The sequence below is a fragment of the Lathyrus oleraceus genome, unplaced genomic scaffold, assembly GCF_024323335.1.
Source record: "Lathyrus oleraceus cultivar Zhongwan6 unplaced genomic scaffold, CAAS_Psat_ZW6_1.0 chrUn0040, whole genome shotgun sequence".
In the NCBI taxonomy this organism is placed as follows: Eukaryota; Viridiplantae; Streptophyta; class Magnoliopsida; order Fabales; family Fabaceae; genus Lathyrus; species Lathyrus oleraceus.
This window is the reverse complement of record NW_026112431.1, coordinates 1-27,005: the sequence shown is the minus strand read 5'-3', so window position 1 is coordinate 27,005 and position 27,005 is coordinate 1. Positions and strand designations below refer to the sequence as shown.

General features: G+C 27.7%; 10 non-coding genes across 10 annotated transcripts; all 10 read left to right on the top strand.

The window, feature by feature from the left end:
* Window positions 1-1,067: 1,067 nt before the first annotated feature.
* On the top strand, window positions 1,068-1,141 carry TRNAV-AAC (transfer RNA valine (anticodon AAC)). Its single transcript has one exon. It is a non-coding gene; the product is annotated as a tRNA-Val (tRNA).
* A 1,821-nt stretch (window positions 1,142-2,962) lies between these two features.
* On the top strand, window positions 2,963-3,036 carry TRNAV-AAC (transfer RNA valine (anticodon AAC)). Its single transcript has one exon. It is a non-coding gene; the product is annotated as a tRNA-Val (tRNA).
* A 1,821-nt stretch (window positions 3,037-4,857) lies between these two features.
* On the top strand, window positions 4,858-4,931 carry TRNAV-AAC (transfer RNA valine (anticodon AAC)). Its single transcript has one exon. It is a non-coding gene; the product is annotated as a tRNA-Val (tRNA).
* A 1,820-nt stretch (window positions 4,932-6,751) lies between these two features.
* On the top strand, window positions 6,752-6,825 carry TRNAV-AAC (transfer RNA valine (anticodon AAC)). Its single transcript has one exon. It is a non-coding gene; the product is annotated as a tRNA-Val (tRNA).
* A 1,821-nt stretch (window positions 6,826-8,646) lies between these two features.
* TRNAV-AAC (transfer RNA valine (anticodon AAC)) lies at window positions 8,647-8,720 on the top strand. The gene has a single exon. It is a non-coding gene; the product is annotated as a tRNA-Val (tRNA).
* Window positions 8,721-10,541: 1,821 nt separating this feature from the next.
* Window positions 10,542-10,615, top strand: TRNAV-AAC (transfer RNA valine (anticodon AAC)). The gene has a single exon. It is a non-coding gene; the product is annotated as a tRNA-Val (tRNA).
* Window positions 10,616-12,435: 1,820 nt separating this feature from the next.
* On the top strand, window positions 12,436-12,509 carry TRNAV-AAC (transfer RNA valine (anticodon AAC)). Its single transcript has one exon. It is a non-coding gene; the product is annotated as a tRNA-Val (tRNA).
* Window positions 12,510-14,330: 1,821 nt separating this feature from the next.
* TRNAV-AAC (transfer RNA valine (anticodon AAC)) lies at window positions 14,331-14,404 on the top strand. Its single transcript has one exon. It is a non-coding gene; the product is annotated as a tRNA-Val (tRNA).
* Window positions 14,405-18,099: 3,695 nt separating this feature from the next.
* TRNAV-AAC (transfer RNA valine (anticodon AAC)) lies at window positions 18,100-18,173 on the top strand. The gene has a single exon. It is a non-coding gene; the product is annotated as a tRNA-Val (tRNA).
* Window positions 18,174-19,992: 1,819 nt separating this feature from the next.
* TRNAV-AAC (transfer RNA valine (anticodon AAC)) lies at window positions 19,993-20,066 on the top strand. Its single transcript has one exon. It is a non-coding gene; the product is annotated as a tRNA-Val (tRNA).
* The last annotated feature ends 6,939 nt before the right edge of the window (window positions 20,067-27,005 follow it).

Here is a 27,005-nt window from a genome sequence, read left to right as displayed (position 1 = left end):
AATTCTTTTTCCAAACTAAAACTTCGTATTGTGAATTAAGAGATTATGACTAAGTCCTATGAATAATCTTTCTATTAAAAACAATTTAAGATCAAATACCAAATTTATTCCTTGTGTTTATTTACAAATTCAATACTCACTCGTGTAGTACTACCATATTTGTATAAAATATGGAAATTTTATTTCTTTGGTAATAAAACAAATAAATATATCTTATATTAAATTAAAATTGTCAAATGAATTGTTTCCGATTCGACATTGGCTCGACTCTAGCCAAAACTTAAAACCTTACACTCTTATCTACACCAATTTATTGTTTGGTTCAGTTTTAACTATTGTTATATATACAATGAATTAGGTAGCAAAATCCAAAAGTGTTCAACCCATAATTAGGTCTCATACCATAATTGACTCTCACAACACTCCTATTTAAATATGTGATTAAATTCACTGTTAACTACTTTACTTAACTAGAATTCATTTAAATTCTCAACATTATCTATTACTTATTTTCTGAACATAACCCCTAATTCTTATTTTCTTTCTTTTCTGAAATCTATTTTATATAAATATACTACTCCATCATTCTAATTTAAAATTGTCTTTAATGATATTGACACATTTCTTATATTAATAGTTAGTTTTGTTGATTTCCAATATAAAATCAATATTATTTAATAATATATTTTTAATAATAGTAGTCAGAGGAATGCATATGTGGGTAAAGGTTTAAAAAATAATGGTAACCTTGGGGGGGGGGGGAAATAATAATAAATTTTTCTTTGGTATTTTTAATGGACAAATGATTTGAAACAGATTTTTGTTTTTTCAAAACTGACACATATTATGAGTCTGATGGATTAATTAATTCTTTTTCACGAAAGGTCGTGTTACTTAAAACCATATGAACTATCATTAAAATTGATATAATAATAAACTTTCATCAGTCAAACAATTGAAACATTCACATTTATAACTACATGTAAATGGAATAACAACTAATCAATAAAATACAATTACAAATACTTTTATTAAAACCATTTAAAATGTTTCAATGAAACATAGGTGGTTTCGTGGTGTAGTTGGTTATCACGTCAGTCTAACACACTGAAGGTCCCCAGTTTGAGCCTGGGCGAAGCCAAATGGTGTTAACTCTAATTTAAATTTTAATGCTTACCACTATATTTTTGTAAATTTTACAATGCATCAACATTAATTTCAAAAGTTAATTTACAATTTTGTGAATCAACTAAATAAATTTTATTTTCTTGAATGAGCCAAAGAGACATGTTGTAAGAGAGAATATAGCTACATTACATATTATTTAAAAATGACTAGGACGAAGAACGAAGTTGATTAAGCACTTTGAAGACTATAGACACATTGCGATCAAAACCGTACCAGACAGGCCGCTATGACTAGTTGAAGAGAAAACGGAACAGTGTCATGTCCAATTAAACATAATAACCTATAAAACAAAACCATAAAAATCGATTGCGAACCGCTGAAATCGAAAAAAAACAGCGTTTCAGAAGGTTCATAGTCTGGGATATAGAATAAATCATCTTTTCAAGTCTTATAGAGAGACTGACTCGTCTTTTTATCTTGATGAGTGTGGAAGTAAAGGATAAAATACTTTAACTGGGTGATTGCCAAATGTGGGAGGCAAGAAAAAGAATAGAAGTTGTTGAAAAGAGAATAAGTTACCAAACAATACAAATCTATGTTATCTTTGGTGGAGGCCGAGTAAATGGAGTATAGAATATTGTTTTCAATTTATTATAGTTGAAGTGGAATTTAATGGATAGTCCCATACTACCTTTTTTTTATGTTCACATTAAAAAAAATCGTTATTTATTTGTGTTATGATTATGTAGTAGTTTAAAGTGTCATAAAATTCTTTTTCCAAACTAAAACTTCGTATTGTGAATTAAGAGATTATGACTAAGTCCTATGAATAATCTTTCTATTAAAAACAATTTAAGATCAAATACCAAATTTATTCCTTGTGTTTATTTACAAATTCAATACTCACTCGTGTAGTACTACCATATTTGTATAAAATATGGAAATTTTATTTCTTTGGTAATAAAACAAATAAATATATCTTATATTAAATTAAAATTGTCAAATGAATTGTTTCCGATTCGACATTGGCTCGACTCTAGCCAAAACTTAAAACCTTACACTCTTATCTACACCAATTTATTGTTTGGTTCAGTTTTAACTATTGTTATATATACAATGAATTAGGTAGCAAAATCCAAAAGTGTTCAACCCATAATTAGGTCTCATACCATAATTGACTCTCACAACACTCCTATTTAAATATGTGATTAAATTCACTGTTAACTACTTTACTTAACTAGAATTCATTTAAATTCTCAACATTATCTATTACTTATTTTCTGAACATAACCCCTAATTCTTATTTTCTTTCTTTTCTGAAATCTATTTTATATAAATATACTACTCCATCATTCTAATTTAAAATTGTCTTTAATGATATTGACACATTTCTTATATTAATAGTTAGTTTTGTTGATTTCCAATATAAAATCAATATTATTTAATAATATATTTTTAATAATAGTAGTCAGAGGAATGCATATGTGGGTAAAGGTTTAAAAAATAATGGTAACCTTGGGGGGGGGGGGAAATAATAATAAATTTTTCTTTGGTATTTTTAATGGACAAATGATTTGAAACAGATTTTTGTTTTTTCAAAACTGACACATATTATGAGTCTGATGGATTAATTAATTCTTTTTCACGAAAGGTCATGTTACTTAAAACCATATGAACTATCATTAAAATTGATATAATAATAAACTTTCATCAGTCAAACAATTGAAACATTCACATTTATAACTACATGTAAATGGAATAACAACTAATCAATAAAATACAATTACAAATACTTTTATTAAAACCATTTAAAATGTTTCAATGAAACATAGGTGGTTTCGTGGTGTAGTTGGTTATCACGTCAGTCTAACACACTGAAGGTCCCCAGTTTGAGCCTGGGCGAAGCCAAATGGTGTTAACTCTAATTTAAATTTTAATGCTTACCACTATATTTTTGTAAATTTTACAATGCATCAACATTAATTTCAAAAGTTAATTTACAATTTTGTGAATCAACTAAATAAATTTTATTTTCTTGAATGAGCCAAAGAGACATGTTGTAAGAGAGAATATAGCTACATTACATATTATTTAAAAATGACTAGGACGAAGAACGAAGTTGATTAAGCACTTTGAAGACTATAGACACATTGCGATCAAAACCGTACCAGACAGGCCGCTATGACTAGTTGAAGAGAAAACGGAACAGTGTCATGTCCAATTAAACATAATAACCTATAAAACAAAACCATAAAAATCGATTGCGAACCGCTGAAATCGAAAAAAAACAGCGTTTCAGAAGGTTCATAGTCTGGGATATAGAATAAATCATCTTTTCAAGTCTTATAGAGAGACTGACTCGTCTTTTTATCTTGATGAGTGTGGAAGTAAAGGATAAAATACTTTAACTGGGTGATTGCCAAATGTGGGAGGCAAGAAAAAGAATAGAAGTTGTTGAAAAGAGAATAAGTTACCAAACAATACAAATCTATGTTATCTTTGGTGGAGGCCGAGTAAATGGAGTATAGAATATTGTTTTCAATTTATTATAGTTGAAGTGGAATTTAATGGATAGTCCCATACTACCTTTTTTTTATGTTCACATTAAAAAAAATCGTTATTTATTTGTGTTATGATTATGTAGTAGTTTAAAGTGTCATAAAATTCTTTTTCCAAACTAAAACTTCGTATTGTGAATTAAGAGATTATGACTAAGTCCTATGAATAATCTTTCTATTAAAAACAATTTAAGATCAAATACCAAATTTATTCCTTGTGTTTATTTACAAATTCAATACTCACTCGTGTAGTACTACCATATTTGTATAAAATATGGAAATTTTATTTCTTTGGTAATAAAACAAATAAATATATCTTATATTAAATTAAAATTGTCAAATGAATTGTTTCCGATTCGACATTGGCTCGACTCTAGCCAAAACTTAAAACCTTACACTCTTATCTACACCAATTTATTGTTTGGTTCAGTTTTAACTATTGTTATATATACAATGAATTAGGTAGCAAAATCCAAAAGTGTTCAACCCATAATTAGGTCTCATACCATAATTGACTCTCACAACACTCCTATTTAAATATGTGATTAAATTCACTGTTAACTACTTTACTTAACTAGAATTCATTTAAATTCTCAACATTATCTATTACTTATTTTCTGAACATAACCCCTAATTCTTATTTTCTTTCTTTTCTGAAATCTATTTTATATAAATATACTACTCCATCATTCTAATTTAAAATTGTCTTTAATGATATTGACACATTTCTTATATTAATAGTTAGTTTTGTTGATTTCCAATATAAAATCAATATTATTTAATAATATATTTTTAATAATAGTAGTCAGAGGAATGCATATGTGGGTAAAGGTTTAAAAAATAATGGTAACCTTGGGGGGGGGGGGAAATAATAATAAATTTTTCTTTGGTATTTTTAATGGACAAATGATTTGAAACAGATTTTTGTTTTTTCAAAACTGACACATATTATGAGTCTGATGGATTAATTAATTCTTTTTCACGAAAGGTCGTGTTACTTAAAACCATATGAACTATCATTAAAATTGATATAATAATAAACTTTCATCAGTCAAACAATTGAAACATTCACATTTATAACTACATGTAAATGGAATAACAACTAATCAATAAAATACAATTACAAATACTTTTATTAAAACCATTTAAAATGTTTCAATGAAACATAGGTGGTTTCGTGGTGTAGTTGGTTATCACGTCAGTCTAACACACTGAAGGTCCCCAGTTCGAGCCTGGGCGAAGCCAAATGGTGTTAACTCTAATTTAAATTTTAATGCTTACCACTATATTTTTGTAAATTTTACAATGCATCAACATTAATTTCAAAAGTTAATTTACAATTTTGTGAATCAACTAAATAAATTTTATTTTCTTGAATGAGCCAAAGAGACATGTTGTAAGAGAGAATATAGCTACATTACATATTATTTAAAAATGACTAGGACGAAGAACGAAGTTGATTAAGCACTTTGAAGACTATAGACACATTGCGATCAAAACCGTACCAGACAGGCCGCTATGACTAGTTGAAGAGAAAACGGAACAGTGTCATGTCCAATTAAACATAATAACCTATAAAACAAAACCATAAAAATCGATTGCGAACCGCTGAAATCGAAAAAAAACAGCGTTTCAGAAGGTTCATAGTCTGGGATATAGAATAAATCATCTTTTCAAGTCTTATAGAGAGACTGACTCGTCTTTTTATCTTGATGAGTGTGGAAGTAAAGGATAAAATACTTTAACTGGGTGATTGCCAAATGTGGGAGGCAAGAAAAAGAATAGAAGTTGTTGAAAAGAGAATAAGTTACCAAACAATACAAATCTATGTTATCTTTGGTGGAGGCCGAGTAAATGGAGTATAGAATATTGTTTTCAATTTATTATAGTTGAAGTGGAATTTAATGGATAGTCCCATACTACCTTTTTTTTATGTTCACATAAAAAAAATCGTTATTTATTTGTGTTATGATTATGTAGTAGTTTAAAGTGTCATAAAATTCTTTTTCCAAACTAAAACTTCGTATTGTGAATTAAGAGATTATGACTAAGTCCTATGAATAATCTTTCTATTAAAAACAATTTAAGATCAAATACCAAATTTATTCCTTGTGTTTATTTACAAATTCAATACTCACTCGTGTAGTACTACCATATTTGTATAAAATATGGAAATTTTATTTCTTTGGTAATAAAACAAATAAATATATCTTATATTAAATTAAAATTGTCAAATGAATTGTTTCCGATTCGACATTGGCTCGACTCTAGCCAAAACTTAAAACCTTACACTCTTATCTACACCAATTTATTGTTTGGTTCAGTTTTAACTATTGTTATATATACAATGAATTAGGTAGCAAAATCCAAAAGTGTTCAACCCATAATTAGGTCTCATACCATAATTGACTCTCACAACACTCCTATTTAAATATGTGATTAAATTCACTGTTAACTACTTTACTTAACTAGAATTCATTTAAATTCTCAACATTATCTATTACTTATTTTATGAACATAACCCCTAATTCTTATTTTCTTTCTTTTCTGAAATCTATTTTATATAAATATACTACTCCATCATTCTAATTTAAAATTGTCTTTAATGATATTGACACATTTCTTATATTAATAGTTAGTTTTGTTGATTTCCAATATAAAATCAATATTATTTAATAATATATTTTTAATAATAGTAGTCAGAGGAATGCATATGTGGGTAAAGGTTTAAAAAATAATGGTAACCTTGGGGGGGGGGGGAAATAATAATAAATTTTTCTTTGGTATTTTTAATGGACAAATGATTTGAAACAGATTTTTGTTTTTTCAAAACTGACACATATTATGAGTCTGATGGATTAATTAATTCTTTTTCACGAAAGGTCGTGTTACTTAAAACCATATGAACTATCATTAAAATTGATATAATAATAAACTTTCATCAGTCAAACAATTGAAACATTCACATTTATAACTACATGTAAATGGAATAACAACTAATCAATAAAATACAATTACAAATACTTTTATTAAAACCATTTAAAATGTTTCAATGAAACATAGGTGGTTTCGTGGTGTAGTTGGTTATCACGTCAGTCTAACACACTGAAGGTCCCCAGTTCGAGCCTGGGCGAAGCCAAATGGTGTTAACTCTAATTTAAATTTTAATGCTTACCACTATATTTTTGTAAATTTTACAATGCATCAACATTAATTTCAAAAGTTAATTTACAATTTTGTGAATCAACTAAATAAATTTTATTTTCTAGAATGAGCCAAAGAGACATGTTGTAAGAGAGAATATAGCTACATTACATATTATTTAAAAATGACTAGGACGAAGAACGAAGTTGATTAAGCACTTTGAAGACTATAGACACATTGCGATCAAAACCGTACCAGACAGGCCGCTATGACTAGTTGAAGAGAAAACGGAACAGTGTCATGTCCAATTAAACATAATAACCTATAAAACAAAACCATAAAAATCGATTGCGAACCGCTGAAATCGAAAAAAAACAGCGTTTCAGAAGGTTCATAGTCTGGGATATAGAATAAATCATCTTTTCAAGTCTTATAGAGAGACTGACTCGTCTTTTTATCTTGATGAGTGTGGAAGTAAAGGATAAAATACTTTAACTGGGTGATTGCCAAATGTGGGAGGCAAGAAAAAGAATAGAAGTTGTTGAAAAGAGAATAAGTTACCAAACAATACAAATCTATGTTATCTTTGGTGGAGGCCGAGTAAATGGAGTATAGAATATTGTTTTCAATTTATTATAGTTGAAGTGGAATTTAATGGATAGTCCCATACTACCTTTTTTTTATGTTCACATAAAAAAAATCGTTATTTATTTGTGTTATGATTATGTAGTAGTTTAAAGTGTCATAAAATTCTTTTTCCAAACTAAAACTTCGTATTGTGAATTAAGAGATTATGACTAAGTCCTATGAATAATCTTTCTATTAAAAACAATTTAAGATCAAATACCAAATTTATTCCTTGTGTTTATTTACAAATTCAATACTCACTCGTGTAGTACTACCATATTTGTATAAAATATGGAAATTTTATTTCTTTGGTAATAAAACAAATAAATATATCTTATATTAAATTAAAATTGTCAAATGAATTGTTTCCGATTCGACATTGGCTCGACTCTAGCCAAAACTTAAAACCTTACACTCTTATCTACACCAATTTATTGTTTGGTTCAGTTTTAACTATTGTTATATATACAATGAATTAGGTAGCAAAATCCAAAAGTGTTCAACCCATAATTAGGTCTCATACCATAATTGACTCTCACAACACTCCTATTTAAATATGTGATTAAATTCACTGTTAACTACTTTACTTAACTAGAATTCATTTAAATTCTCAACATTATCTATTACTTATTTTATGAACATAACCCCTAATTCTTATTTTCTTTCTTTTCTGAAATCTATTTTATATAAATATACTACTCCATCATTCTAATTTAAAATTGTCTTTAATGATATTGACACATTTCTTATATTAATAGTTAGTTTTGTTGATTTCCAATATAAAATCAATATTATTTAATAATATATTTTTAATAATAGTAGTCAGAGGAATGCATATGTGGGTAAAGGTTTAAAAAATAATGGTAACCTTGGGGGGTGGGGGGAAATAATAATAAATTTTTCTTTGGTATTTTTAATGGACAAATGATTTGAAACAGATTTTTGTTTTTTCAAAACTGACACATATTATGAGTCTGATGGATTAATTAATTCTTTTTCACGAAAGGTCATGTTACTTAAAACCATATGAACTATCATTAAAATTGATATAATAATAAACTTTCATCAGTCAAACAATTGAAACATTCACATTTATAACTACATGTAAATGGAATAACAACTAATCAATAAAATACAATTACAAATACTTTTATTAAAACCATTTAAAATGTTTCAATGAAACATAGGTGGTTTCGTGGTGTAGTTGGTTATCACGTCAGTCTAACACACTGAAGGTCCCCAGTTCGAGCCTGGGCGAAGCCAAATGGTGTTAACTCTAATTTAAATTTTAATGCTTACCACTATATTTTTGTAAATTTTACAATGCATCAACATTAATTTCAAAAGTTAATTTACAATTTTGTGAATCAACTAAATAAATTTTATTTTCTAGAATGAGCCAAAGAGACATGTTGTAAGAGAGAATATAGCTACATTACATATTATTTAAAAATGACTAGGACGAAGAACGAAGTTGATTAAGCACTTTGAAGACTATAGACACATTGCGATCAAAACCGTACCAGACAGGCCGCTATGACTAGTTGAAGAGAAAACGGAACAGTGTCATGTCCAATTAAACATAATAACCTATAAAACAAAACCATAAAAATCGATTGCGAACCGCTGAAATCGAAAAAAAACAGCGTTTCAGAAGGTTCATAGTCTGGGATATAGAATAAATCATCTTTTCAAGTCTTATAGAGAGACTGACTCGTCTTTTTATCTTGATGAGTGTGGAAGTAAAGGATAAAATACTTTAACTGGGTGATTGCCAAATGTGGGAGGCAAGAAAAAGAATAGAAGTTGTTGAGAAGAGAATAAGTTACCAAACAATACAAATCTATGTTATCTTTGGTGGAGGCCGAGTAAATGGAGTATAGAATATTGTTTTCAATTTATTATAGTTGAAGTGGAATTTAATGGATAGTCCCATACTACCTTTTTTTTATGTTCACATTAAAAAAAATCGTTATTTATTTGTGTTATGATTATGTAGTAGTTTAAAGTGTCATAAAATTCTTTTTCCAAACTAAAACTTCGTATTGTGAATTAAGAGATTATGACTAAGTCCTATGAATAATCTTTCTATTAAAAACAATTTAAGATCAAATACCAAATTTATTCCTTGTGTTTATTTACAAATTCAATACTCACTCGTGTAGTACTACCATATTTGTATAAAATATGGAAATTTTATTTCTTTGGTAATAAAACAAATAAATATATCTTATATTAAATTAAAATTGTCAAATGAATTGTTTCCGATTCGACATTGGCTCGACTCTAGCCAAAACTTAAAACCTTACACTCTTATCTACACCAATTTATTGTTTGGTTCAGTTTTAACTATTGTTATATATACAATGAATTAGGTAGCAAAATCCAAAAGTGTTCAACCCATAATTAGGTCTCATACCATAATTGACTCTCACAACACTCCTATTTAAATATGTGATTAAATTCACTGTTAACTACTTTACTTAACTAGAATTCATTTAAATTCTCAACATTATCTATTACTTATTTTATGAACATAACCCCTAATTCTTATTTTCTTTCTTTTCTGAAATCTATTTTATATAAATATACTACTCCATCATTCTAATTTAAAATTGTCTTTAATGATATTGACACATTTCTTATATTAATAGTTAGTTTTGTTGATTTCCAATATAAAATCAATATTATTTAATAATATATTTTTAATAATAGTAGTCAGAGGAATGCATATGTGGGTAAAGGTTTAAAAAATAATGGTAACCTTGGGGGGGGGGGGAAATAATAATAAATTTTTCTTTGGTATTTTTAATGGACAAATGATTTGAAACAGATTTTTGTTTTTTCAAAACTGACACATATTATGAGTCTGATGGATTAATTAATTCTTTTTCACGAAAGGTCATGTTACTTAAAACCATATGAACTATCATTAAAATTGATATAATAATAAACTTTCATCAGTCAAACAATTGAAACATTCACATTTATAACTACATGTAAATGGAATAACAACTAATCAATAAAATACAATTACAAATACTTTTATTAAAACCATTTAAAATGTTTCAATGAAACATAGGTGGTTTCGTGGTGTAGTTGGTTATCACGTCAGTCTAACACACTGAAGGTCCCCAGTTCGAGCCTGGGCGAAGCCAAATGGTGTTAACTCTAATTTAAATTTTAATGCTTACCACTATATTTTTGTAAATTTTACAATGCATCAACATTAATTTCAAAAGTTAATTTACAATTTTGTGAATCAACTAAATAAATTTTATTTTCTAGAATGAGCCAAAGAGACATGTTGTAAGAGAGAATATAGCTACATTACATATTATTTAAAAATGACTAGGACGAAGAACGAAGTTGATTAAGCACTTTGAAGACTATAGACACATTGCGATCAAAACCGTACCAGACAGGCCGCTATGACTAGTTGAAGAGAAAACGGAACAGTGTCATGTCCAATTAAACATAATAACCTATAAAACAAAACCATAAAAATCGATTGCGAACCGCTGAAATCGAAAAAAAACAGCGTTTCAGAAGGTTCATAGTCTGGGATATAGAATAAATCATCTTTTCAAGTCTTATAGAGAGACTGACTCGTCTTTTTATCTTGATGAGTGTGGAAGTAAAGGATAAAATACTTTAACTGGGTGATTGCCAAATGTGGGAGGCAAGAAAAAGAATAGAAGTTGTTGAGAAGAGAATAAGTTACCAAACAATACAAATCTATGTTATCTTTGGTGGAGGCCGAGTAAATGGAGTATAGAATATTGTTTTCAATTTATTATAGTTGAAGTGGAATTTAATGGATAGTCCCATACTACCTTTTTTTTATGTTCACATTAAAAAAAATCGTTATTTATTTGTGTTATGATTATGTAGTAGTTTAAAGTGTCATAAAATTCTTTTTCCAAACTAAAACTTCGTATTGTGAATTAAGAGATTATGACTAAGTCCTATGAATAATCTTTCTATTAAAAACAATTTAAGATCAAATACCAAATTTATTCCTTGTGTTTATTTACAAATTCAATACTCACTCGTGTAGTACTACCATATTTGTATAAAATATGGAAATTTTATTTCTTTGGTAATAAAACAAATAAATATATCTTATATTAAATTAAAATTGTCAAATGAATTGTTTCCGATTCGACATTGGCTCGACTCTAGCCAAAACTTAAAACCTTACACTCTTATCTACACCAATTTATTGTTTGGTTCAGTTTTAACTATTGTTATATATACAATGAATTAGGTAGCAAAATCCAAAAGTGTTCAACCCATAATTAGGTCTCATACCATAATTGACTCTCACAACACTCCTATTTAAATATGTGATTAAATTCACTGTTAACTACTTTACTTAACTAGAATTCATTTAAATTCTCAACATTATCTATTACTTATTTTATGAACATAACCCCTAATTCTTATTTTCTTTCTTTTCTGAAATCTATTTTATATAAATATACTACTCCATCATTCTAATTTAAAATTGTCTTTAATGATATTGACACATTTCTTATATTAATAGTTAGTTTTGTTGATTTCCAATATAAAATCAATATTATTTAATAATATATTTTTAATAATAGTAGTCAGAGGAATGCATATGTGGGTAAAGGTTTAAAAATAATGGTAACCTTGGGGGGGGGGGGAAATAATAATAAATTTTTCTTTGGTATTTTTAATGGACAAATGATTTGAAACAGATTTTTGTTTTTTCAAAACTGACACATATTATGAGTCTGATGGATTAATTAATTCTTTTTCACGAAAGGTCATGTTACTTAAAACCATATGAACTATCATTAAAATTGATATAATAATAAACTTTCATCAGTCAAACAATTGAAACATTCACATTTATAACTACATGTAAATGGAATAACAACTAATCAATAAAATACAATTACAAATACTTTTATTAAAACCATTTAAAATGTTTCAATGAAACATAGGTGGTTTCGTGGTGTAGTTGGTTATCACGTCAGTCTAACACACTGAAGGTCCCCAGTTCGAGCCTGGGCGAAGCCAAATGGTGTTAACTCTAATTTAAATTTTAATGCTTACCACTATATTTTTGTAAATTTTACAATGCATCAACATTAATTTCAAAAGTTAATTTACAATTTTGTGAATCAACTAAATAAATTTTATTTTCTAGAATGAGCCAAAGAGACATGTTGTAAGAGAGAATATAGCTACATTACATATTATTTAAAAATGACTAGGACGAAGAACGAAGTTGATTAAGCACTTTGAAGACTATAGACACATTGCGATCAAAACCGTACCAGACAGGCCGCTATGACTAGTTGAAGAGAAAACGGAACAGTGTCATGTCCAATTAAACATAATAACCTATAAAACAAAACCATAAAAATCGATTGCGAACCGCTGAAATCGAAAAAAAACAGCGTTTCAGAAGGTTCATAGTCTGGGATATAGAATAAATCATCTTTTCAAGTCTTATAGAGAGACTGACTCGTCTTTTTATCTTGATGAGTGTGGAAGTAAAGGATAAAATACTTTAACTGGGTGATTGCCAAATGTGGGAGGCAAGAAAAAGAATAGAAGTTGTTGAGAAGAGAATAAGTTACCAAACAATACAAATCTATGTTATCTTTGGTGGAGGCCGAGTAAATGGAGTATAGAATATTGTTTTCAATTTATTATAGTTGAAGTGGAATTTAATGGATAGTCCCATACTACCTTTTTTTTATGTTCACATAAAAAAAATCGTTATTTATTTGTGTTATGATTATGTAGTAGTTTAAAGTGTCATAAAATTCTTTTTCCAAACTAAAACTTCGTATTGTGAATTAAGAGATTATGACTAAGTCCTATGAATAATCTTTCTATTAAAAACAATTTAAGATCAAATACCAAATTTATTCCTTGTGTTTATTTACAAATTCAATACTCACTCGTGTAGTACTACCATATTTGTATAAAATATGGAAATTTTATTTCTTTGGTAATAAAACAAATAAATATATCTTATATTAAATTAAAATTGTCAAATGAATTGTTTCCGATTCGACATTGGCTCGACTCTAGCCAAAACTTAAAACCTTACACTCTTATCTACACCAATTTATTGTTTGGTTCAGTTTTAACTATTGTTATATATACAATGAATTAGGTAGCAAAATCCAAAAGTGTTCAACCCATAATTAGGTCTCATACCATAATTGACTCTCACAACACTCCTATTTAAATATGTGATTAAATTCACTGTTAACTACTTTACTTAACTAGAATTCATTTAAATTCTCAACATTATCTATTACTTATTTTATGAACATAACCCCTAATTCTTATTTTCTTTCTTTTCTGAAATCTATTTTATATAAATATACTACTCCATCATTCTAATTTAAAATTGTCTTTAATGATATTGACACATTTCTTATATTAATAGTTAGTTTTGTTGATTTCCAATATAAAATCAATATTATTTAATAATATATTTTTAATAATAGTAGTCAGAGGAATGCATATGTGGGTAAAGGTTTAAAAAATAATGGTAACCTTGGGGGGTGGGGGGAAATAATAATAAATTTTTCTTTGGTATTTTTAATGGACAAATGATTTGAAACAGATTTTTGTTTTTTCAAAACTGACACATATTATGAGTCTGATGGATTAATTAATTCTTTTTCACGAAAGGTCATGTTACTTAAAACCATATGAACTATCATTAAAATTGATATAATAATAAACTTTCATCAGTCAAACAATTGAAACATTCACATTTATAACTACATGTAAATGGAATAACAACTAATCAATAAAATACAATTACAAATACTTTTATTAAAACCATTTAAAATGTTTCAATGAAACATAGGTGGTTTCGTGGTGTAGTTGGTTATCACGTCAGTCTAACACACTGAAGGTCCCCAGTTCGAGCCTGGGCGAAGCCAAATGGTGTTAACTCTAATTTAAATTTTAATGCTTACCACTATATTTTTGTAAATTTTACAATGCATCAACATTAATTTCAAAAGTTAATTTACAATTTTGTGAATCAACTAAATAAATTTTATTTTCTAGAATGAGCCAAAGAGACATGTTGTAAGAGAGAATATAGCTACATTACATATTATTTAAAAATGACTAGGACGAAGAACGAAGTTGATTAAGCACTTTGAAGACTATAGACACATTGCGATCAAAACCGTACCAGACAGGCCGCTATGACTAGTTGAAGAGAAAACGGAACAGTGTCATGTCCAATTAAACATAATAACCTATAAAACAAAACCATAAAAATCGATTGCGAACCGCTGAAATCGAAAAAAAACAGCGTTTCAGAAGGTTCATAGTCTGGGATATAGAATAAATCATCTTTTCAAGTCTTATAGAGAGACTGACTCGTCTTTTTATCTTGATGAGTGTGGAAGTAAAGGATAAAATACTTTAACTGGGTGATTGCCAAATGTGGGAGGCAAGAAAAAGAATAGAAGTTGTTGAGAAGAGAATAAGTTACCAAACAATACAAATCTATGTTATCTTTGGTGGAGGCCGAGTAAATGGAGTATAGAATATTGTTTTCAATTTATTATAGTTGAAGTGGAATTTAATGGATAGTCCCATACTACCTTTTTTTATGTTCACATAAAAAAAAATCGTTATTTATTTGTGTTATGATTATGTAGTAGTTTAAAGTGTCATAAAATTCTTTTTCCAAACTAAAACTTCGTATTGTGAATTAAGAGATTATGACTAAGTCCTATGAATAATCTTTCTATTAAAAACAATTTAAGATCAAATACCAAATTTATTCCTTGTGTTTATTTACAAATTCAATACTCACTCGTGTAGTACTACCATATTTGTATAAAATATGGAAATTTTATTTCTTTGGTAATAAAACAAATAAATATATCTTATATTAAATTAAAATTGTCAAATGAATTGTTTCCGATTCGACATTGGCTCGACTCTAGCCAAAACTTAAAACCTTACACTCTTATCTACACCAATTTATTGTTTGGTTCAGTTTTAACTATTGTTATATATACAATGAATTAGGTAGCAAAATCCAAAAGTGTTCAACCCATAATTAGGTCTCATACCATAATTGACTCTCACAACACTCCTATTTAAATATGTGATTAAATTCACTGTTAACTACTTTACTTAACTAGAATTCATTTAAATTCTCAACATTATCTATTACTTATTTTATGAACATAACCCCTAATTCTTATTTTCTTTCTTTTCTGAAATCTATTTTATATAAATATACTACTCCATCATTCTAATTTAAAATTGTCTTTAATGATATTGACACATTTCTTATATTAATAGTTAGTTTTGTTGATTTCCAATATAAAATCAATATTATTTAATAATATATTTTTAATAATAGTAGTCAGAGGAATGCATATGTGGGTAAAGGTTTAAAAATAATGGTAACCTTGGGGGGGGGGGGAAATAATAATAAATTTTTCTTTGGTATTTTTAATGGACAAATGATTTGAAACAGATTTTTGTTTTTTCAAAACTGACACATATTATGAGTCTGATGGATTAATTAATTCTTTTTCACGAAAGGTCATGTTACTTAAAACCATATGAACTATCATTAAAATTGATATAATAATAAACTTTCATCAGTCAAACAATTGAAACATTCACATTTATAACTACATGTAAATGGAATAACAACTAATCAATAAAATACAATTACAAATACTTTTATTAAAACCATTTAAAATGTTTCAATGAAACATAGGTGGTTTCGTGGTGTAGTTGGTTATCACGTCAGTCTAACACACTGAAGGGTTCGAGCCTGGGCGAAGCCAAATGGTGTTAAATTTTAATGCTTACCACTATATTTTTGTAAATTTTACAATGCATCAACATTAATTTCAAAAGTTAATTTACAATTTTGTGAATCAACTAAATAAATTTTATTTTCTAGAATGAGCCAAAGAGACATGTTGTAAGAGAGAATATAGCTACATTACATATTATTTAAAAATGACTAGGACGAAGAACGAAGTTGATTAAGCACTTTGAAGACTATAGACACATTGCGATCAAAACCGTACCAGACAGGCCGCTATGACTAGTTGAAGAGAAAACGGAACAGTGTCATGTCCAATTAAACATAATAACCATAAAACAAAACCATAAAAATCGATTGCGAACCGCTGAAATCGAAAAAAAACAGCGTTTCAGAAGGTTCATAGTCTGGGATATAGAATAAATCATCTTTTCAAGTCTTATAGAGAGACTGACTCGTCTTTTTATCTTGATGAGTGTGGAAGTAAAGGATAAAATACTTTAACTGGGTGATTGCCAAATGTGGGAGGCAAGAAAAAGAATAGAAGTTGTTGAGAAGAGAATAAGTTACCAAACAATACAAATCTATGTTATCTTTGGTGGAGGCCGAGTAAATGGAGTATAGAATATTGTTTTCAATTTATTATAGTTGAAGTGGAATTTAATGGATAGTCCCATACTACCTTTTTTTTATGTTCACATAAAAAAAATCGTTATTTATTTGTGTTATGATTATGTAGTAGTTTAAAGTGTCATAAAATTCTTTTTCCAAACTAAAACTTCGTATTGTGAATTAAGAGATTATGACTAAGTCCTATGAATAATCTTTCTATTAAAAACAATTTAAGATCAAATACCAAATTTATTCCTTGTGTTTATTTACAAATTCAATACTCACTCGTGTAGTACTACCATATTTGTATAAAATATGGAAATTTTATTTCTTTGGTAATAAAACAAATAAATATATCTTATATTAAATTAAAATTGTCAAATGAATTGTTTCCGATTCGACATTGGCTCGACTCTAGCCAAAACTTAAAACCTTACACTCTTATCTACACCAATTTATTGTTTGGTTCAGTTTTAACTATTGTTATATATACAATGAATTAGGTAGCAAAATCCAAAAGTGTTCAACCCATAATTAGGTCTCATACCATAATTGACTCTCACAACACTCCTATTTAAATATGTGATTAAATTCACTGTTAACTACTTTACTTAACTAGAATTCATTTAAATTCTCAACATTATCTATTACTTATTTTATGAACATAACCCCTAATTCTTATTTTCTTTCTTTTCTGAAATCTATTTTATATAAATATACTACTCCATCATTCTAATTTAAAATTGTCTTTAATGATATTGACACATTTCTTATATTAATAGTTAGTTTTGTTGATTTCCAATATAAAATCAATATTATTTAATAATATATTTTTCATAATAGTAGTCAGAGGAATGCATATGTGGGTAAAGGTTTAAAAATAATGGTAACCTTGGGGGGTGGGGGGAAATAATAATAAATTTTTCTTTGGTATTTTTAATGGACAAATGATTTGAAACAGATTTTTGTTTTTTCAAAACTGACACATATTATGATTCGGATGGATTAATTAATTCTTTTTCACGAAAGGTCATGTTACTTAAAACCATATGAACTATCATTAAAATTGATATAATAATAAACTTTCATCAGTCAAACAATTGAAACATTCACATTTATAACTACATGTAAATGGAATAACAACTAATCAATAAAATACAATTACAAATACTTTTATTAAAACCATTTAAAATGTTTCAATGAAACATAGGTGGTTTCGTGGTGTAGTTGGTTATCACGTCAGTCTAACACACTGAAGGTCCCCAGTTCGAGCCTGGGCGAAGCCAAATGGTGTTAACTCTAATTTAAATTTTAATGCTTACCACTATATTTTTGTAAATTTTACAATGCATCAACATTAATTTCAAAAGTTAATTTACAATTTTGTGAATCAACTAAATAAATTTATTTTCTAGAATGAGCCAAAGAGACATGTTGTAAGAGAGAATATAGCTACATTACATATTATTTAAAAATGACTAGGACGAAGAACGAAGTTGATTAAGCACTTTGAAGACTATAGACACATTGCGATCAAAACCGTACCAGACAGGCCGCTATGACTAGTTGAAGAGAAAACGGAACAGTGTCATGTCCAATTAAACATAATAACCCATAAAACAAAACCATAAAAATCGATTGCGAACCGCTGAAATCGAAAAAAAACAGCGTTTCAGAAGGTTCATAGTCTGGGATATAGAATAAATCATCTTTTCAAGTCTTATAGAGAGACTGACTCGTCTTTTTATCTTGATGAGTGTGGAAGTAAAGGATAAAATACTTTAACTGGGTGATTGCCAAATGTGGGAGGCAAGAAAAAGAATAGAAGTTGTTGAGAAGAGAATAAGTTACCAAACAATACAAATCTATGTTATCTTTGGTGGAGGCCGAGTAAATGGAGTATAGAATATTGTTTTCAATTTATTATAGTTGAAGTGGAATTTAATGGATAGTCCCATACTACCTTTTTTTTATGTTCACATAAAAAAAATCGTTATTTATTTGTGTTATGATTATGTAGTAGTTTAAAGTGTCATAAAATTCTTTTTCCAAACTAAAACTTCGTATTGTGAATTAAGAGATTATGACTAAGTCCTATGAATAATCTTTCTATTAAAAACAATTTAAGATCAAATACCAAATTTATTCCTTGTGTTTATTTACAAATTCAATACTCACTCGTGTAGTACTACCATATTTGTATAAAATATGGAAATTTTATTTCTTTGGTAATAAAACAAATAAATATATCTTATATTAAATTAAAATTGTCAAATGAATTGTTTCCGATTCGACATTGGCTCGACTCTAGCCAAAACTTAAAACCTTACACTCTTATCTACACCAATTTATTGTTTGGTTCAGTTTTAACTATTGTTATATATACAATGAATTAGGTAGCAAAATCCAAAAGTGTTCAACCCATAATTAGGTCTCATACCATAATTGACTCTCACAACACTCCTATTTAAATATGTGATTAAATTCACTGTTAACTACTTTACTTAACTAGAATTCATTTAAATTCTCAACATTATCTATTACTTATTTTATGAACATAACCCCTAATTCTTATTTTCTTTCTTTTCTGAAATCTATTTTATATAAATATACTACTCCATCATTCTAATTTAAAATTGTCTTTAATGATATTGACACATTTCTTATATTAATAGTTAGTTTTGTTGATTTCCAATATAAAATCAATATTATTTAATAATATATTTTTCATAATAGTAGTCAGAGGAATGCATATGTGGGTAAAGGTTTAAAAATAATGGTAACCTTGGGGGGTGGGGGGAAATAATAATAAATTTTTCTTTGGTATTTTTAATGGACAAATGATTTGAAACAGATTTTTGTTTTTTCAAAACTGACACATATTATGATTCTGATGGATTAATTAATTCTTTTTCACGAAAGGTCATGTTACTTAAAACCATATGAACTATCATTAAAATTGATATAATAATAAACTTTCATCAGTCAAACAATTGAAACATTCACATTTATAACTACATGTAAATGGAATAACAACTAATCAATAAAATACAATTACAAATACTTTTATTAAAACCATTTAAAATGTTTCAATGAAACATAGGTGGTTTCGTGGTGTAGTTGGTTATCACGTCAGTCTAACACACTGAAGGTCCCCAGTTCGAGCCTGGGCGAAGCCAAATGGTGTTAACTCTAATTTAAATTTTAATGCTTACCACTATATTTTTGTAAATTTTACAATGCATCAACATTAATTTCAAAAGTTAATTTACAATTTTGTGAATCAACTAAATAAATTTTATTTTCTAGAATGAGCCAAAGAGACATGTTGTAAGAGAGAATATAGCTACATTACATATTATTTAAAAATGACTAGGACGAAGAACGAAGTTGATTAAGCACTTTGAAGACTATAGACACATTGCGATCAAAACCGTACCAGACAGGCCGCTATGACTAGTTGAAGAGAAAACGGAACAGTGTCATGTCCAATTAAACATAATAACCCATAAAACAAAACCATAAAAATCGATTGCGAACCGCTGAAATCGAAAAAAAACAGCGTTTCAGAAGGTTCATAGTCTGGGATATAGAATAAATCATCTTTTCAAGTCTTATAGAGAGACTGACTCGTCTTTTTATCTTGATGAGTGTGGAAGTAAAGGATAAAATACTTTAACTGGGTGATTGCCAAATGTGGGAGGCAAGAAAAAGAATAGAAGTTGTTGAGAAGAGAATAAGTTACCAAACAATACAAATCTATGTTATCTTTGGTGGAGGCCGAGTAAATGGAGTATAGAATATTGTTTTCAATTTATTATAGTTGAAGTGGAATTTAATGGATAGTCCCATACTACCTTTTTTTATGTTCACATAAAAAAAATCGTTATTTATTTGTGTTATGATTATGTAGTAGTTTAAAGTGTCATAAAATTCTTTTTCCAAACTAAAACTTCGTATTGTGAATTAAGAGATTATGACTAAGTCCTATGAATAATCTTTCTATTAAAAACAATTTAAGATCAAATACCAAATTTATTCCTTGTGTTTATTTACAAATTCAATACTCACTCGTGTAGTACTACCATATTTGTATAAAATATGGAAATTTTATTTCTTTGGTAATAAAACAAATAAATATATCTTATATTAAATTAAAATTGTCAAATGAATTGTTTCCGATTCGACATTGGCTCGACTCTAGCCAAAACTTAAAACCTTACACTCTTATCTACACCAATTTATTGTTTGGTTCAGTTTTAACTATTGTTATATATACAATGAATTAGGTAGCAAAATCCAAAAGTGTTCAACCCATAATTAGGTCTCATACCATAATTGACTCTCACAACACTCCTATTTAAATATGTGATTAAATTCACTGTTAACTACTTTACTTAACTAGAATTCATTTAAATTCTCAACATTATCTATTACTTATTTTATGAACATAACCCCTAATTCTTATTTTCTTTCTTTTCTGAAATCTATTTTATATAAATATACTACTCCATCATTCTAATTTAAAATTGTCTTTAATGATATTGACACATTTCTTATATTAATAGTTAGTTTTGTTGATTTCCAATATAAAATCAATATTATTTAATAATATATTTTTCTTAATAGTAGTCAGAGGAATGCATATGTGGGTAAAGGTTTAAAAATAATGGTAACCTTGGGGGGTGGGGGAAATAATAATAAATTTTTCTTTGGTATTTTTAATGGACAAATGATTTGAAACAGATTTTTGTTTTTTCAAAACTGACACATATTATGATTCAGATGGATTAATTAATTCTTTTTCACGAAAGGTCATCTTACTTAAAACCATATGAACTATCATTAAAATTGATATAATAATAAACTTTCATCAGTCAAACAATTGAAACATTCACATTTATAACTACATGTAAATGGAATAACAACTAATCAATAAAATACAATTACAAATACTTTTATTAAAACCATTTAAAATGTTTCAAGGAAACATAGGTGGTTTCGTGGTGTAGTTGGTTATCACGTCAGTCTAACACACTGAAGGTCCCCAGTTTAAATTTTAATGCTTACCACTATATTTTTGTAAATTTTACAATGCATCAACATTAATTTCAAAAGTTAATTTACAATTTTGTGAATCAACTAAATAAATTTTATTTTCTAGAATGAGCCAAAGAGACATGTTGTAAGAGAGAATATAGCTACATTACATATTATTTAAAAATGACTAGGACGAAGAACGAAGTTGATTAAGCACTTTGAAGACTATAGACACATTGCGATCAAAACCGTACCAGATAGGCCGCTATGACTAGTTGAAGAGAAAACGGAACAGTGTCATGTCCAATTAAACATAATAACCCATAAAACAAAACCATAAAAATCGATTGCGAACCGCTGAAATCGAAAAAAAACAGCGTTTCAGAAGGTTCATAGTCTGGGATATAGAATAAATCATCTTTTCAAGTCTTATAGAGAGACTGACTCGTCTTTTTATCTTGATGAGTGTGGAAGTAAAGGATAAAATACTTTAACTGGGTGATTGCCAAATGTGGGAGGCAAGAAAAAGAATAGAAGTTGTTGAGAAGAGAATAAGTTACCAAACAATACAAATCTATGTTATCTTTGGTGGAGGCCGAGTAAATGGAGTATAGAATATTGTTTTCAATTTATTATAGTTGAAGTGGAATTTAATGGATAGTCCCATACTACCTTTTTTTTATGTTCACATAAAAAAAAATCGTTATTTATTTGTGTTATGATTATGTAGTAGTTTAAAGTGTCATAAAATTCTTTTTCCAAACTAAAACTTCGTATTGTGAATTAAGAGATTATGACTAAGTCCTATGAATAATCTTTCTATTAAAAACAATTTAAGATCAAATACCAAATTTATTCCTTGTGTTTATTTACAAATTCAATACTCACTCGTGTAGTACTACCATATTTGTATAAAATATGGAAATTTTATTTCTTTGGTAATAAAACAAATAAATATATCTTATATTAAATTAAAATTGTCAAATGAATTGTTTCCGATTCGACATTGGCTCGACTCTAGCCAAAACTTAAAACCTTACACTCTTATCTACACCAATTTATTGTTTGGTTCAGTTTTAACTATTGTTATATATACAATGAATTAGGTAGCAAAATCCAAAAGTGTTCAACCCATAATTAGGTCTCATACCATAATTGACTCTCACAACACTCCTATTTAAATATGTGATTAAATTCACTGTTAACTACTTTACTTAACTAGAATTCATTTAAATTCTCAACATTATCTATTACTTATTTTATGAACATAACCCCTAATTCTTATTTTCTTTCTTTTCTGAAATCTATTTTATATAAATATACTACTCCATCATTCTAATTTAAAATTGTCTTTAATGATATTGACACATTTCTTATATTAATAGTTAGTTTTGTTGATTTCCAATATAAAATCAATATTATTTAATAATATTTTTAATAATAGTAGTCAGAGGAATGCATATGTGGGTAAAGGTTTAAAAATAATGGTAACCTTGGGGGGGGGGGGGAATAATAATAAATTTTTCTTTGGTATTTTTAATGGACAAATGATTTGAAACAGATTTTTGTTTTTTCAAAACTGACACATATTATGAGTCTGATGGATTAATTAATTCTTTTTCACGAAAGGTCATGTTACTTAAAACCATATGAACTATCATTAAAATTGATATAATAATAAACTTTCATCAGTCAAACAATTGAAACATTCACATTTATAACTACATGTAAATGGAATAACAACTAATCAATAAAATACAATTACAAATACTTTTATTAAAACCATTTAAAATGTTTCAATGAAACATAGGTGGTTTCGTGGTGTAGTTGGTTTTTCACGTCAATCTAACAAATTGAAGGTCCCCAGATATAGCTACATTACATATTATTTAAAAATGACTAGGACGAAGAACGAAGTTGATTAAGCACTTTGAAGACTATAGACACATTGCGATCAAAACCGTACCAGACAGGCCGCTATGACTAGTTGAAGAGAAAACGGAACAGTGTCATGTCCAATTAAACATAATAACCCATAAAACAAAACCATAAAAATCGATTGCGAACCGCTGAAATCGAAAAAAAACAGCGTTTCAGAAGGTTCATAGTCTGGGATATAGAAATAAATCATCTTTTCAAGTCTTATAGAGAGACTGACTCGTCTTTTTATCTTGATGAGTGTGGAAGTAAAGGATAAAATACTTTAACTGGGTGATTGCCAAATGTGGGAGGCAAGAAAAAGAATAGAAGTTGTTGAAAAGAGAATAAGTTACCAAACAATACAAATCTATGTTATCTTTGGTGGAGGCCGAGTAAATGGAGTATAGAATATTGTTTTCAATTTATTATAGTTGAAGTGGAATTTAATGGATAGTCCCATACTACCTTTTTTTATGTTCACATAAAAAAATCGTTATTTATTTGTGTTATGATTATGTAGTAGTTTAAAGTGTCATAAAATTCTTTTTCCAAACTAAAACTTCGTATTGTGAATTAAGAGATTATGACTAAGTCCTATGAATAATCTTTCTATTAAAAACAATTTAAGATCAAATACCAATTTATTCCTTGTGTTTATTTACAAATTCAATACTCACTCGTGTAGTACTACCATATTTGTATAAAATATGGAAATTTTATTTCTTTGGTAATAAAACAAATAAATATATCTTATATTAAATTAAAATTGTCAAATGAATTGTTTCCGATTCGACATTGGCTCGACTCTAGCCAAAACTTAAAACCTTACACTCTTATCTACACCAATTTATTGTTTGGTTCAGTTTTAACTATTGTTATATATACAATGAATTAGGTAGCAAAATCCAAAAGTGTTCAACCCATAATTAGGTCTCATACCATAATTGACTCTCACAACACTCCTATTTAAATATGTGATTAAATTCACTGTTAACTACTTTACTTAACTAGAATTCATTTAAATTCTCAACATTATCTATTACTTATTTTATGAACATAACCCCTAATTCTTATTTTCTTTCTTTTCTGAAATCTATTTTATATAATATACTACTCCATCATTCTAATTTAAAATTGTCTTTAATGATATTGACACTTTCTTATTAATAGTTAGTTTTGTTGATTTCCAATATAAAATCAATATTATTTAATAATATATTTTTAATAATAGTAGTCAGAGGAATGCATATGTGGGTAAAGGTTTAAAAAATAATGGTAACTTGGGGGGTGGGGGGAAATAATAATAAATTTTTCTTTGGTATTTTTAATGGACAAATGATTTGAAACAGATTTTTGTTTTTCAAAACTGACACATATTATGAGTCTGATGGATTAATTAATTCTTTTTCACGAAAGGTCATGTTACTTAAAACCATATGAACTATCATTAAAATTGATATAATAATAAACTTTCATCAGTCAAACAATTGAAACATTCACATTTATAACTACATGTAAATGGAATAACAACTAATCAATAAAATACAATTACAAATACTTTATTAAAACCATTTAAAATGTTTCAATGAAACATAGGTGGTTTCGTGGTGTAGTTGGTTATCACGTCAGTCTAACACCCTGAAGGTCCCCGATTTTTTTCGAGCCTGGGCGAAGCCAAGTTGGTGTTAACCTTTTTATCGAGATTGGCGAAGCCAAATGGTGTTAACTCATTAAATTTTAATGCTTACCACTATATTTTTGTAAATTTTACAATGCATCAACATTAATTTCAAAAGTTAATTTACAATTTGTGAATCAACTAAATAATTTTATTTTCTAGAATGAGCCAAAGAGACATGTTGTAAGAGAGAATATAGCTACATTACATATTATTTAAAAATGACTAGGACGAAGAACGAAGTTGATTAAGCACTTGAAGACTATAGACACATTGCGATCAAAACCGTACCAGACAGGCCGCTATGACTAGTTGAAGAGAAACGGAACAGTGTCATGTCCAATTAAACATAATAACCCATAAAACAAAACCATAAAAATCGATTGCGAACCGCTGAAATCGAAAAAAAACAGCGTTCAGAAGGTTCATAGTCTGGGATATAGAAAAATCATCTTTTCAAGTCTTATAGAGAGACTGACTCGTCTTTTTATCTTGATGAGTGTGGAAGTAAGGATAAAATACTTTAACTGGGTGATTGCCAAATGTGGGAGGCAAGAAAAAGAATAGAAGTTGTTGAGAAGAGAATAAGTTACCAAACAATACAAATCTATGTTATCTTTGGTGGAGGCCGAGTAAATGGAGTATAGAATATTGTTTTCAATTTATTATAGTTGAAGTGGAATTTAATGGATAGTCCCATACTACCTTTTTTTATGTTCACATAAAAAAAATCGTTATTATTTGTGTTATGATATGTAGTAGTTTAAAGTGTCATAAAATTCTTTTCCAAACTAAAACTTCGTATTGTGAATTAAGAGATTATGACTAAGTCCTATGAATAATCTTTCTATTAAAACAATTTAAGATCAAATACCAAATTTATTCCTTGTGTTTATTTACAAATTCAATACTCACTCGTGTAGTACTACCATATTGTATAAAATATGGAAATTTTATTTCTTTGTAATAAAACAAATAAATATATCTTATATTAAATTAAAATTGTCAAATGAATTGTTTCCGATTCGACATTGGCTCGACTCTAGCCAAAACTTAAAACCTTACACTCTTATCTACACAATTTATTGTTTGGTTCAGTTTAACTATTGTTATATATACAATGAATTAGGTAGCAAAATCCAAAAGTGTTCAACCCACATAATTAGGTCATACCATAATTGACTCTCACAACACTCCTATTTAAATATGTGATTAAATTCACTGTTAAACTACTTTACTTAACTAGAATTCATTTAAATTCTCAACATTATCATTACTTATTTATGAACATAACCCCTAATTCCTTATTTCTTTCTTTTCTGAAATCTATTTTATATAAAGTACTACTCCATCATTCTAATTTAAAAATTGTCTTTAATGATATTGACACATTTATATTAATAGTTAGTTTTGTTGATTTCCAATATAAAATCAATATTATTTAATAATATATTTTTTCATAATAGTAGTCAGAGGAATG